The 14249-nt window shown below is 46.6% G+C and overlaps 1 protein-coding gene across 3 annotated transcripts in view; it reads right to left on the reverse strand.

The window, feature by feature from the left end:
* Positions 1-14249, reverse strand: part of RASGRP1 (RAS guanyl releasing protein 1) — an 80339-nt gene that overhangs the window by 34312 nt on the left and 31778 nt on the right. The window contains exon 2 of one of the 3 annotated variants that reach the window (XM_019663520.1): positions 1425-1604. The exons of the other annotated variants lie outside the window; for them this stretch is intronic. The gene's annotated coding sequence lies outside the window, so the exon portion shown is untranslated. The remainder of the gene's footprint in view (positions 1-1424; positions 1605-14249) is intronic. 3 annotated transcript variants of the gene reach the window in all.

The raw sequence follows: 14249 nt of genomic DNA on the forward strand, positions 1-14249 counted from the left end.
AGAGAAGTCAGTCATCTGGGGGATGCACGACCCATCTGTGGGCTCTTCAGGCATAGAGCTTTCTGTCCACTGCCTCTAGCACCACCCTCCCTCCCTTCTTTGCTTTTATCCTTCTACTGCATTCTTCCCTTCCCAAAATGTCCATTTTGATACTCATTAACCACCCCACCTGAAACGTGGCAGACTCTTGGGAAAGGGATAAAATTTGCAGCAGTATACATGAGTTTCTGTTGAAAGCAGAGGCAGATACAGGTTGTGGGGGGAGGGGGCTAAAGTGCATATAATTGGCAGGGTGGTCCTTTCTGGGGTCAGAGTAAATAAAATTATAGTCTTAACATATTACAGTTAAATTACCTTGGTTTTGCAATTTTTGCAAAAATATGTGACCATCTGAATCCATTTCTAGGGCTCTCCCATGGACTTGGAGGAGCCCTGAAACAATAGCTTCCCTAGTTTTTTGGGCAGTATGCCTCTGGATGAAAACAAAGGAGGAAGACTATGGGCAAACATTACATTTGGAGACTATGGGTGGGATTACAACTATCCATGATGATTTGTATCAAAGAGCATGGCTAGCTAGGTTTTCCAAATCCTAGGTGGTACCAAATAATAAGATGCATTCTATACACCGGCATTGGGCATAAAGATTTCCCTTCGAGTGGTTTCCAAAATCTTTTCAACAGTGATGGCATGAAGCATTAGGGGCTGTGCTGGTTATTCGCTGCCAGGTCTAGTCTCTGTCCTTCACCATGGGCTGCATCACCACTGCCAGCTAGCTTCCAGCTGGGTTCAGCCATTGGGAAGCCTCAGGAAGAGAGGAGAGGAGAGAGAAGTCAGGGTATTGTTTTTCTCCTTCCCTCTCTGCTTTGGCACCACTGGCCCGATGGTAGCTGCAGGTCTCTTTGGTGCATGTTCACACCGGTTGGCCTCTCCTTCAGGACTCCAGCTCTCACTGGGATCAGACGCTACTCATCTCCCTTGGCCCTTTGGCCCTAAGGGTGGCAATGACTTCTGGCTGCTGACAGTCTCTGGGTGCAGCTCTCTTCATTCCACTCTCATCTCTGTAAATAGTTCCTTCAGCAAAGTGCAGTCATTTAAAGAAACCATGTGAATTCTATTCCTTGCTGGGAACTTGAATAATTCAGGGTCAAGTATCAAATGAAAAGAATAAAACATGAAGTGCCTTCTCATTTGATAGCTCTGTAAAATACAGTATATGAAAGGGGTTATCATTTTCATTTTTTCAAAGGTACCAAATGGTAAGTGAAAGACATAGTGGATTTGGGCTCAGAATTCAGATGCCCTGGCTGATTCTCAAAGGACGACCTGAAGTCCTAGTTCATTGAGAAAATGGGAATAAACTAACAGGATCACGCACTTCCCATCACCAAACCCACCGATGACCCGCACGCTATTACTCTTACTGCTTGCTTTCCCATTTCCAGGGAAAGTCTTTGAGAAGCCAGCGCTGCCACTGTGCTCTGGTCCCCTCCTTTCTCAAGGACTTTTGATCCTGCCTCTGTCCACTGTCTCTCCTGCGTTATAAACTTTTCTCTCTCTCTCCTGGTTAACATCCATTGGCATGTGAACATGCCCAGAAACTCCTGTTTAAAACAAAACAAAATAAAACAAAACCTTAAACTCTTGTTCTCCCTTGCGACCTCTCCATGTCTCTGTTCTCTTTTTCACTGAAACCTCACTGTCATCAATTTCTCACCTCCTATTCATTTTCGACCATTCGACTTGACTTTGACTTCTAATTCTACTATTCTACTACACATTTTACCTCCAAGGGCACCCACCAGCTCCACATTGCCAAATCCAATAGCTTATGCCTCTATCCTCATCTTACTTTATGACTCAAGTTGTGTTCAACCCAACTCAACCCACGCTGACAGCTCTCTCTTTCCTGGCACGCTTCCTCCTCTTGGCTTCCATAACATCACACTCTCTCGGCTTTTCTCTCATGCTCTTCTGCCTTACCTTCCTCTGCTGAGCTTTTAAATGTCACTATCCTCTCTGGCTTACTTACTCCTCCCACTTCTTTTTTCTAGCAATTTAAAAAATGTAAAACTGCTTACATTTTAAATTTAAAAAATTATTTTTCTAAGTGAACTCATCTAGTCCTTGGGCTAAAATACTTGCTACATGCTGATGACTGCCCAACTTCCATCTTCAGCCCCGAATACCAAATGAGTACGTCCAACGGCCTACTTGGCAAATCCACTCAGACGTCTAATTTCAAACTTAACTCATCCAAACAGAACTCTGGACCTCTCCCTCCCCCATTTCAGTCCTCCTCCACTCTTCCTCATCTTAGGAAATGGCACCACCAACTATCCTCTCAGTCACCCAAACAAAAAAACCTAGGAGTCATCCTTCATTTCTCACTTTCTCTCACATTGACTCCATCGGCAAGTCTTGATTCTACCATCAAAATATATCACAAACCCGTTCATTTCTCTCCATCCTTGCCATCATACTAGTTGTAGCCATCACCACCATGCAATAACCTGATTGCCTCCTGCTTCCACTCGTGTCCACCTAAAATCCATTTTTTATACAGAAGCCAGGAGCTCGTGAGCTCCTAAAATCCATTCATCAGGTCATGTGCTGAAGACACTTGAATGGATTCTATGATACATGTAGTAAACCCCTACCTCTGTACTATGGCCAATGGAGCGCCACATGCTCCGCCTCTTTTAATACTTCCCACTTCATTTCATACCGCATTGTTCCTCTCCCCACCTCTGTTTGTGCCTCGGACCTTCCAAGTTTATTCCTACCTGATGGCTTTTGTATTTGTTATTTCCTGTAATATGGTCTTGCTTCCAGTGGCCCATTCATGTCATCGAGGCCTCAGCTTAATGTCACAACCTCAGAGAGGTCTCCCTTAAACTACCTAAGGTACCCTTCCTGGGTTTCTTCATAGCTCCAATCACGATCTGAAGTGATCTTTTCTATTTGTTTAATTTTTATTTTCTCAGTTGCCACTAGAATATAACCTTCAAGAGACCTGAGTCTCATCCTGTTTCTTCCACAACCATCTCTCCGGGGCCTAGAACAGTGCTGATACATGGTAGGTATTCATTAAACATCTATTGAGTACATTAGGAGACTATCAAATAGAAGACTCCTTAACTTTGTCTTTAGATACTGAGTTTGCTTTTATCATTAGCTATTTCATGGATGATATGTAATATACACACTTATTTTCTTCTTGGCCACAGTTTACATAAAACTTTCAAGGTTACAACTTGACAAATCATTTTTATGAAGTATTCAGCTAGCCTGGTTATAGTCCTGTGAATCTCTCATTAATTCTTCTAAAGTTATACTCTCGTAAGGTAGGGTTAGTATTGCTATCTCTGTGTTTTCTAGCCCACACAATTGCTGTATTAGTTATCTCTTGCCACAAAACATTTGCATAACAAACCACCCCAAAACTCATTTATTTTTTTCTCAAGTGTCTGAGGCATGGCTGGGTGTTGGCTGATACAGGTTGGCCTTTGCTGGGGGATCTGCGCCACGTGCCCCCAGCTTCCCTGAACCAGTGGGCTAACTGAGATATGTTCTCTGATGGTGGTGGCAGGGTATCAAAGGCCAACTGGAAATTCCCAAGGCCTCTTAAGCCGAGGCTTGGAATTGGCATGCTGTCACTTCTAGCTTGTTCTGTTGGTCAAAGCAAGTCACACTGCTGAATATCCAGTCAAAGTGGAAAAGATCACTGATACAGAGAAGGTGAAAAATTGGGGGTGGGGGGGTGGGGGAAAATGCACTCAACTCTACTACAATTATGGGAAGGTAACGTTTCAATTCAGCATCTGAAAATGATAGTTTTTATAATGCAGCTTTCCTCAAGAAGTAGAAATGTTTATATTCCCATACACTACAGTAAAAGGCGGGAGAAACTGAAATATATTTGTAGGGTATGCATTAGAACGTTCAAAGGCGCTACGGACCACAGTCACAGGCTTATTCAGTATGAACAGACTCTAAGACCGGTGATCTCCGTTCTTCTTTGTGGCTGACTAGCATCTTTCCATGGATGCTCATATATTAGGGAAAGGGGCTTAGAAGCATCCTGAGTGAGCTGAAAACCAAGTCACATAGGGAAGGAACTAAATAGGCTTACTATGGACTCAGGAGAGAGATTAGAACTGTCTTTTTAAATATGTGGACTGTTATTTGCGGAAGAAGGTTTAGGTTTGTTCTGTGGGATCGGCAGAGCCAGAGAGGATGAATAAAAGTTATAGAAAAGAATTGGGCACAACATGTGGCAGGAACTTCTGACCAACAGGACTACCCAACAAGGGAAGCTTTCCCATCACAGAAGCATTCGAGAGGAGGCTGGAGAAGGACACTTAATAAGCATGAACTGTAACTGGCAGAGCAGCTATTATTTATGGAAACGCTACTAAATCCCAGGGCCTGTGCTATGCACTTTCACAATGTTATTTCTACTCTTCACAACACCTCTGCAATGTTGGTATTGTTCACAATTAACAGCAGAGGAAATAAAAGCATGGAGTGATCAGGTAATGTGTTCTAGGTCAGAAAGACAAAGGGTAGAGGGGCTAGGATCTGGCTTCAGGTGTGTTTGATTCCCAAACCCCTGCGTTTTCTACTACACTCAGCTGCACGCTGCATAATCATTTGTCAGGACAGGGAATTCAAGAGTTAAATGTGGGGGCTGAAGGAGCTGAGCTTTAATAACCCTTCCAGTCCTTAGGGCTAAAAATCAAGGCGATGCCACTGGACATTAGATTAGAACCGATATGCATTTGGAAGAGCGGCTTTTTGTACTCGGGTGATTCCTGACCAACTCATGTAAGCCCCGGATGATTGATACTGACCACTGAAGTGGCCGTGGAGAGACGAGGGTGCCGTGCCTCACATTCGCAACCATATTCACACTCCACTTGTACCTGGCACCTCCTCTTCCGTGCAATTTCGTGATGTTCCCCACTTGGGCTTGTTTATTCTCACATGCTGTCTGTGGAGTGAGGGCTGGCCAGCGGTCATGCTAGCAGGGGATGACTCACTCAGCAAAGGGAGGCAGAGATGGGGTGACAGAAGAAGCGCCTCTGCACCGAGGTCAGGAGCCCCTTCTTGGCTTTCGTTTTTCAACAGGAGAATGCCTTGAGTCTTCACCTGCCCTCAGTCCCACCACCATCTCTCCCCCGCATGACCTTCCACTTCCACGCGACCTCATTGGGGATGCATTCTCTTCCTGGCCTCATCTCACAGAGCACCCACCTCTATCTTTTTGAGGGAAAGAGCCTCCTTTTGAAAGTCGGATTTCAAAGTGGGTGGTCCAAGGGAATCTACCCTCCCAGGCTGCTGGATGTTATTTTGATATAATTGCTGTAAGCTGATTTAAATATTTCAATGAATAATTTTATTTTGATTGCATCTTGAGGCTTTTAAAACCTGCCGGGTGTCATACTAAAAATTCTAATAAGTAAAAGGCGCAATGCATAATAAAATGTGCATATTTGCTTGTTAACCATCTGCTTCTCAGCACACTTCAGGGGAAGACTTCTTTAAAGGGTTGAAACTTCCGTAGGGTACAAAATGTCAATGTAACATACTCTGTCACTTGACTTAGGAAGCAATGTGTGCTGCTAGAGAAGTATACTAAAGACCCACCCAACCTGTGGACTATTTACTCCACAGGGCCAAAGAGAAGTCATGTGGCGTCTAGAGAGTCATTTGTCTATGAAGCAATGACCCATTTTCCATCATTAGACTCAGGGGGCAGCAATAGCTACACTTGACGGAATCACAGAATCTTGGGGTAGAAAAGACTTCAGGCGTCTTCCACCTTGACCTTCCATCCGATCCATTATTTCCCTAGCTATCCTAGCAACTTCTCATTTTACTGCAATTAAAAACAGTTTTGGACACAATGAACCAATATCGATCATTAATCGACTTTGTGCAAAACACTGTCCCAGGTCCCCAATGAGATCTGAAGAGCTATAAGAAAACCCATCACGTGAGGGCTCACAATCTATAGTTGGGGGAGTCAGGCACACATCCAAGACGCCTAACAATACCTGGCAGTAACTGTGAAGCGTGAAGCCATACTGAGTGGCGGTGAAGTGCAGAGAAGGGAGAGACACCATCCAGTGTGGTGGTTCAGGAAATGTCTCTTGATATCCGTGGTAAGGTGACCTAGAACTTCAAGATTCTAGAGACCATATGGTCCAGCCCTCTTCCTTTACATCGGCCTGCACACTCTTTTTTTTCCTTTTTGTGGTTTAATCGTAAATAAGCTATTTGCCTCTGAGAGCGATGAACTGCTGCCTGATGATTAGAATCCCGTGAGAGCCAAGTTGCAAAGGGCTGCACTCCAGGCGCTGCCTCGTGCTGATGAGAGGTGGGGCAACTTTCCTGGGGCATGAGGCAGAAATGACTCGCTGAAAAATGGACATAAAACATGTCCAATACCAGAGAAACTCCAGGACAGACTTTCCTTCTCCTTTATTTTGGTTTCCATGGCAATCTCTTGACGTGTGAAGGGATTCTGAATGTACCAACATCAGAAATTGGTATGCTGACGGTAGGGAGGCTGTCAGCAGTTGGGGGCATAAGACAAAACAATGGGTTAGTGCTCTAACCCAAAGACAAACATTTGAATATAAGGTGAGATGTGTCAGAAGGGAAGCTCCCGCCCAGCTCCTTATAGACCTAGCCCTGCTCCTGGTCCCTCTAGGATAACCTGGCGTACCATACTAGGCCGCTGGTGTGGGGCCTGCCATGTGAGTGAGAAAATGTATGTCTAGCTAGAATGTTTCCTATTCTTTGGCCCAATACACTGTCCAGGAGCTCTGAGTATCTTGGTTACAATTAGCTTTTAATTATCTATTTGTAATAGCCAGGGGACACCGTGACACGGATAATACCCAAGCCTCAATTTAACCATGCCTGACAATTTCAAACTTCTGCAACAGGGTCTTTAAAAAGTGGAAGAGGGGCTGGTCAGGCTCCCCTCTTCTCTCTGCTCCCACCTAACCCCTGGGGGTGGTGACGGCGAAAGCCAGGGACTCAGAGAAGGGCAAGACCAGGCTCATCAAGCTCTGCATAAAGGGGATTTGGTCTCATCGGGCCTCCCTCGACTCCTGTCCCAGAGAGGCCAACTTGGTGAAGGAAAAGACGCCTTGCTTTCTCCCTGCGTTCTACTGATACTTACTCACTGTCCTGCTGGGACAGAGTGGTGGAGTGGGGGTGGGGGGAGAGGCGGGGAGGGCAGGTGTTTCAAGTGGCACAGCACCTAGATACACGCATGCAGGCACTGGTATGAACACAAAATGTGCACCTGCACACACAAACCATCCCTGGAGAACCACTATGCTCTCTAGATGAGAACACCTGATAGCAGCACATTATGTTTTCACAGCACTTAGGTTCAGCAAGCAGAATCACCTGTGCTGAACACCTGAGCTACATACAACTCTGTGTGGTAGCAGAGACCCCGGGCTCCATTTTAAATATGAGGAAACTGAGGTATTGTGCCTTGGCCACCGACCTAGGGCTGATGAGTGGAGGCACCTGGACAAGAATGGCCATCTGGCCCCCAGCCCAGGGTTTCAGCCTCAGCACCTGCCTCTCCTTAGGGAGTAGGAGACAAGTGGTGTGAAGCCTAACTTTACGGGGAAGAGCTCTAACTTACAGCCGTCCATGCTACAAAGCGCAACTCCCTACCCACCTCCCACTTCTGTCTTTCTCCTCAAAAAGCCCTGCACCCACACAGACCAACCTCTTCACCCTTCTCACTGCAATTGTGGTACATATACTCTAAAAATCTCTCTGGAGAGCTGAACCCTTAAAAGCCACCACTTTTCATGACACCAACACAAGGCAGCTATTCCTGGCACCATTTAGCTAGGACAGCCAGAAACGAGAGAGCCTGTGAGCCGGGGGCCATGTGGGTGAAAACCCCAAGTCCCCTGAGGGCTCGCAGCCCCTGTGCTGGCCCACTTCTCCCTCCTCCTGCAGCAGCCGCTCTCTCCACCCCAGCAGCCAAAGCAGACATCGACAAGCGCATCCCTCCCTGGACGTGGCGTCGCTTCCGAAGTGAGAAGCTCTGTGGAAAGCATGACCTAGATTTTTTTGGATGAGCGACTATAATCTATAAATGTCTAACCAAGCACACGAATTGCCTAAAGTGAAAAAGAGTGTTTAGCTGTGTTGCCTCCGCTGAGCAAGATAGCTGGCCTTCCTTGGGGATTGCCACCTCGACGGAACCTGTCACCTCTGAAGCCTCAGGGGTCTGCAAAGTCGCAAGGGCAGTTGTCCTCTTCAGTCCTGCAAATTGGACACAGTTCTGGGGCTGGGGGTTGAGGGGTTGGGCTGGCAGTAAGAGACAAGGGGAAGGAGGAGACGTGACAGGTCCTGGGCAGACGCAGTGACCCGATTTTGAGATGATGCTAAAATTTCAAACCCTCAGAGCCACTGTTGGAAGGTAACATCCATTGGACACCCTGGGGCAGCGCCTTCTCAGGGGCCCATGGAACTCCGTGGGAACAAATCAAATGATCTTGTTGGGAAGTTAAGCGGCCATTTGATTCTTGGTGACCCAGCCTGCCCGGCTCACACACAGTGATCGTTTCCATCACAGTGCTATAGGGACGTGCCCGACGGGGGGCAAATGGGTAGCAGGATGCCCTGTCCCAGCCTCCCAGAAGACACAGAGCTGCCAGCAGGTGCCAGGGAGAGAGGCAAGCAAAGGGGGTGTGAACCAGGGGAAACAGACAAGCAAACAAAACGGGGAAGAAAACCTGGGGCGCCGCTCTTTCCTTGTTCACTGGAGCATATTCCTCGGGCCTCATTCTTATCAGTTAAATGCCGGGCCTTTTTTTGCATATTTGTGGACGGGCTGAATAGGTACTAAGAAGCAACTCAGGGAACTTCCCAAATACTCACACAGTGACATAATATGAGGCCAAGCTGAGGCTGGTTAGCCTCAAATTCAGCCTTCTGCACCAAGTTTTTCTCAACATGACTGGATCCTAACAGACCTACATGCCTAGATAACCTCATTTCAGGGCATAGCAGGACTGCAGCCATTGGTGTATGTTGACATAAAAGAGCAATACGCATAGTGCAGTCTCCTCACAAATTGCACTTTCACCATAAAAACTGTCCTTGGCTTGTAATTCTCTGCAGTGAACAGTCCTCGTATCACCATGTATGGTAAAAGTAACTGAGCCAAGTCTTGTAATCAGAAGTTATTCTGAAAGTTTTCTATTTCCCCTCTTTGGTTGTATAATAGCTAGGATCGCCTACATTTGATTAAATATAGAAAAATGCTTAGTAAACTGAGGCACAGCAACAGTGAATTGTTCTTATTTCTCCTGCTGGATTTGGGACACTATTTCGGTTTTCTCTCTGCTTCAACTATTCCAAATGGGACTATGATTTTTCACGAAACACTGACTATAACTGAAACTCAGAGCAGCTGTCCACTGTGATTGTTACAGTCTGTGCCAGTGAGATTGGACGTGGCTTCCCCTCAAGCATGGTCCCACTCCATGGCAGAGTTAGTTGGGGGCCTTCAAAACTTCCAATCCTAGGTTTTAAGTGCACCTTCCCCTGAGACCCTTGAGACAGAAGGATTTCGTAGAGTTTACTGAGGTGCGAGACGGAAATCTGCAGGAGGACCTGGGGAACAACTCTCAGAGACTTGCATGGCTGGTTATGGAATCTCTTACCATCTGAAGGAAAGAAGAAACTGTCCTCTACTAAGGAGCCAAGAGCCAGATAAGAATGTTTCAACACACCCCAAGTCATGAATTGGTGCTGTGTCACCGTCTTCCAGGAAGAATCCAAATGCACCACTGGAACTCACAAGATTGATACCAACTGGGAGAAGGAAGAGCCAAGAGAAATATTTGGCATTGTTGGAGGGAACGCAGCCTCTGACGAGAAGAGGTGAACTGTATTCAAAGGTTAGCCTGATTCGCTCCCCCTCTCTCACCGTCTGTCTTTCTCGGCAGCTTTCTTTTTGTTTACATATCATGGAATGCTTCCTGCGCAGAAAAGAGTCTTTCCGTGTATTCACTCTGAGACAGGGGGTATTACCGTCATCTGATGATGAAGAAACTGAGGCAAAAAGGTAACTTTCCCAAGTTTAGCTATTAAGTGGCAGACGTGGGATTCGAATCCAGCCTTGAGATAGCTCTGACCGTTTTTGGAGCCTCCATTTGCTCACTGGCAGAATGAGAGCTTGACAAAGTCCTCCCCTCACCCCCTCCCAGCAGAGATAATCAGATCAGTCAAGATAAGAAAGAGCTTTGATACCTTTTAGGGAGAACAAGGTCCTGAACTGAGTCCAAACCACTGTGATTTCTGTTTGACTTGTGGGTCCCAAATATCTAGGCTGCCTGACAGTTGTCACGTAAGCACACGAAACTCTCTGTTGTTAAAGCCCTCATAACGCACATTTATTAATGCTTTCTTGCTGAGTACCCCATCCATGTACGTTAGCTCATTTGAGCCTCAAGATAACTTGGGGGTGGGGTGGGTATTATGCTTATTATTTTCTAGGTGAGGAAACGGAGAGTGAGGTGAAGTGACTGCGTAAAGTCACACAGCTAATGAGTGCCAGTGCTGGGACTCGATTCTGGTCTTCTGACTCAAGCCCTGCCCTTGCCACGGTATCCCACTGCTGCTTGCTCTGAGAGCTGTGACGATTAAAGACACATCCTTTACCTCAGCACTTGAGGGTTTCTGAAGCCAGCCTACAAGCTAAACGAGAATACTAACAACAGTAATCACTACGCTTTCCCAAGCATCCCGTGTGCCAGATACGGGCAAGGCCATGTTACAGACATTCTAATTGTTACCACGGCTCTGCGTGGTCGGTGTTTCTCTGTGTCACACAAGAAGACACAGACTGAAGAGAGGTGAAATAACTCATCAGTGGTCCCACAGCTAGGAAGCAGCAGGAAAGGGCAGCGAATTATTGTCCTGGTTACTTGAGCCTTCTGATTCTAGGGTTTTCAGTCTACCATAGTCATGAGTTGCCTTTTAAATGGTGATCCTCAAAGGATAAGGAAAAGGGTGTGTCTGCTTCCAATCAGTTCCTTTTGTACACATTACACTGGGGCCATGACCTTCACTTAAATCACAATATGTAGGGCCGGCCAAGTGGCGTGATGGTTAAGAACTGGCTTGGGATGCCAGAGGGCCCCGGTTCAGATCCCACATATGAGGGCCAGTGACACTGCCCTCCACAGCTAAGATGCTGAACAACAGCTCAACCTGGAGTTGGGCTGCCATGAGTCGCCGGCGACGGCGTAGGCTGCACTCCCTGTGGCAGTGGGTTGCCATGGGCTACCGTATGTAGCCAGCAGCCGCAGTGAGCGGCCAGCAGCTGCAGTGAGCGGCCAGCAGCCGCAGTGAGTGCCTCGCCCGGGAAGAGCGCAATGATGGTGCCAACTTGGGTCAGTGAAGCAACGTCCTCCACAACTAGACTGAAGAACAAAAGGACAGCAACTTGTCTGTTCCCCCAATTCCCCAGCACTGTTCCCATCCCCAATTCCCCAATAAAAATCTTAAAAAATAAAAATCACAATATGTAAGAACAGACATTGACTAGCAACCACTGATAAACACACAACAGCAGCTGCGCACTTACCATGAGTAAAGAGTTAAATGCTTCTGGAAGGAAGAAAGAGCTAAGGATTTGTATTCCCAGGATCCAGAGATGTCAGGGGATGCGGGGAGCTGAAGGTGAGGAAACTAGCCCAGTTTTTAAGAAGAAAAGGTAAAAAAGAAGAGTCAAGGAACTATATGGACAAAGCAGGAACTAAGAATTAGACTGTGCTTTCAATCTGTGTTAATGTCACTGGCATTTAATTTCATTTACAGATCAGCCCCTTGACACACAATGACAATCAGAGATCCACATGATTTTACGATTCTGAATTTTAAGGTCATTGTGCAACAGAACAAGATGTCCTCAAGTGAAAAAAAGCTTAATTAAATTTCAAAAAGACTGTTGGTAAATTTTGGAAGATCTAATCAAACCAAAAAACTGACATTTTCAGGACTGAAAAAAAGTAAGGGGTGATGCTTGAAGAAGCTGTTATCCTGAGTTTTTGTGGAATCTAAGAGTTCCAAGAGTTCTCCAACTTGTTGTGTCCTGATCAGAACCTCCAAGGTCAGCTCCTAGGAGCCTGCTCTGAGCAGAGCAGAAAGGGATGCTGAGGGCAGGGCCCCAACCCCACACACTCGCCTGGAAATACCACGAAACCACCCTGACTTAAATTTGCATAAGACTTCATGAAATATTTTCCCATGTATGATCTCATTTGACCATCGTAACATACTTGTGAGGGAGATAGGGTCTGTATCTATTTTACAGTTGAAAAAGTTCCTGCAGGGCTGATGTTCAATGTGTCCAACTGGCATCTGTTCACGCTGATGGGGGCCTGTGCCGTACCCGTTATTAAATATGTTGAATACCACCCCGATGGCCCATGGACAACACCACTACCAAGTGGCAAACTTGGAGTTACAGGCTTGGCTGTTCTCACCACAAGTCCAGGGTTCTTGTTCAAAGAGCACTGTGCTAGGTACTATGAAGGGGAGTGGGTGCAGAGAAAACCAGGATTCCGTTCAAGGGGGTGTCCGGAAGCTACCAGCTACACTACAGTGGGTATCCGGAAGCTACCAGCTACACTGGAGGGAGGTGCAAACAAAACAAAAGGCAGTGTGGAGAAGGGGGCAAGCCAGATGTGACCAGAAGAAATGGCTCAACCTTCATGAAGAGGTAGCATTGGAGGTCGGCCTTAAAAGAGGGGCCAAATTTTGAGATTAAGAGGGAGGTAAGGGTATTCTGGGTGGGGGGAGAAATGGTTTCTACTTTCAGATGAAAGAGTTACAAGCATATTCGGGAAAGGATGTCAAGTCCAGTTTGGTTGAATCAGAAAGCACTTGTTAGGTAGGGAGAGAAGTGTGGAAACATAGACCAGGGTCATACTGTGGGAACCTCACTACTAAATTGGGGAGTTGCCCTTACTCTGATCTTTGTCTTAAAATTCTCTAAAAACAGGCGGGCTACAGAAAAAGGAAAGCAGTCACCCCTCACCTAGTATTCAGGTTGTTGCATGTTACAACGTCAGCCCTTGAAAAGGGCTCTTTTCAAGGTAGATCCTTTTTTTTTTTTTTAAGATTTTATTGGGGAATTGGGGGAGGGGAACATTGTTGGGGAATTGGGGAAGGGGAACAGACAAGTTGCTGTCTTTTCTTTTGTTCTTCAGTCTTGTTCTGGAGGATGTCGCTTCACTGGCCCATGTTGGTTTTGTAATCATTGCGCACTTCCCGGGTGAGGCAGTTGGTCACCGGCCATTGGACGGCTATTCATGGTGGCTCATGGCAGCTCTTGCTGGCTGCCAGCCACTCACAGTAGCTCACCGCAGCCCACTGCAGTCCAATGCAGCCTATGCCATCGCTGGCAAATCACGGCAGCCCAGCTCCAGGTCGAGCTGTTGTTCACAATCTTAGCAGTGGAGGGCGCAGTGTCACTGGCCCATGTGGGAACCAAACCGGCGGCCCTGCTGCTCAGAGCTCATGCTCCCAAGCCAACTCTTAACCACTGAGCCCTCAGCCGGCCCAACGTAGATAATTTTTAAAGAACTTTGAACCTTATTTTAATTTCTACTCGTGCATCTCTCCCTAACTGCATAGCCCCTCAAGAGACACAGCCACCCCAGGAAGGCTGGAAAGTGTGTGTGAGTGTGAGTGTGAGTGTGTGTGTGTGTGTGTGTGTGTGTGTGTGTGTGAGAATGTGTGTGCACTTGCTGCTACAATGAGGTCATATGAAATAAAGGTCGTATGAAATAAAGGTTGCATTTTGTTGATCTCGGCTAATTTTATTGTTATTTAGGAAGCTCGGCCACTTGCAGTTATTTTTCCTTCCTCACTTTGCCAGCATGAGCATCTTAACCCTCCACTTCCTGCCCTGTCCACACCCTTCCCCGCTCGCTTTAGAAGCTGAGCACCCATATGCAAGTCCATCCATAATGACAGGGAGCAATGACTCTAGGGCTTCCCAGGTCTGTCACAGAGACACTGGCTCACTCACATTCAGACAAAGTCAGATCAAAAACTGGACAAGGGGTCAGCAAGGATGGGCTGAAAGTTGGCAAGGCTTTGGCTTCAGCTGCTTGGCTAAGAGTTTGATCACAGTGGGGTAAATACCATAATTTCATCTTTAGTCCCTCATCTACACCGGA

This window comes from Hipposideros armiger, unplaced genomic scaffold, assembly GCF_001890085.2.
Source record: "Hipposideros armiger isolate ML-2016 unplaced genomic scaffold, ASM189008v1 scaffold_393, whole genome shotgun sequence".
NCBI classification, from domain to species: Eukaryota; Metazoa; Chordata; class Mammalia; order Chiroptera; family Hipposideridae; genus Hipposideros; species Hipposideros armiger.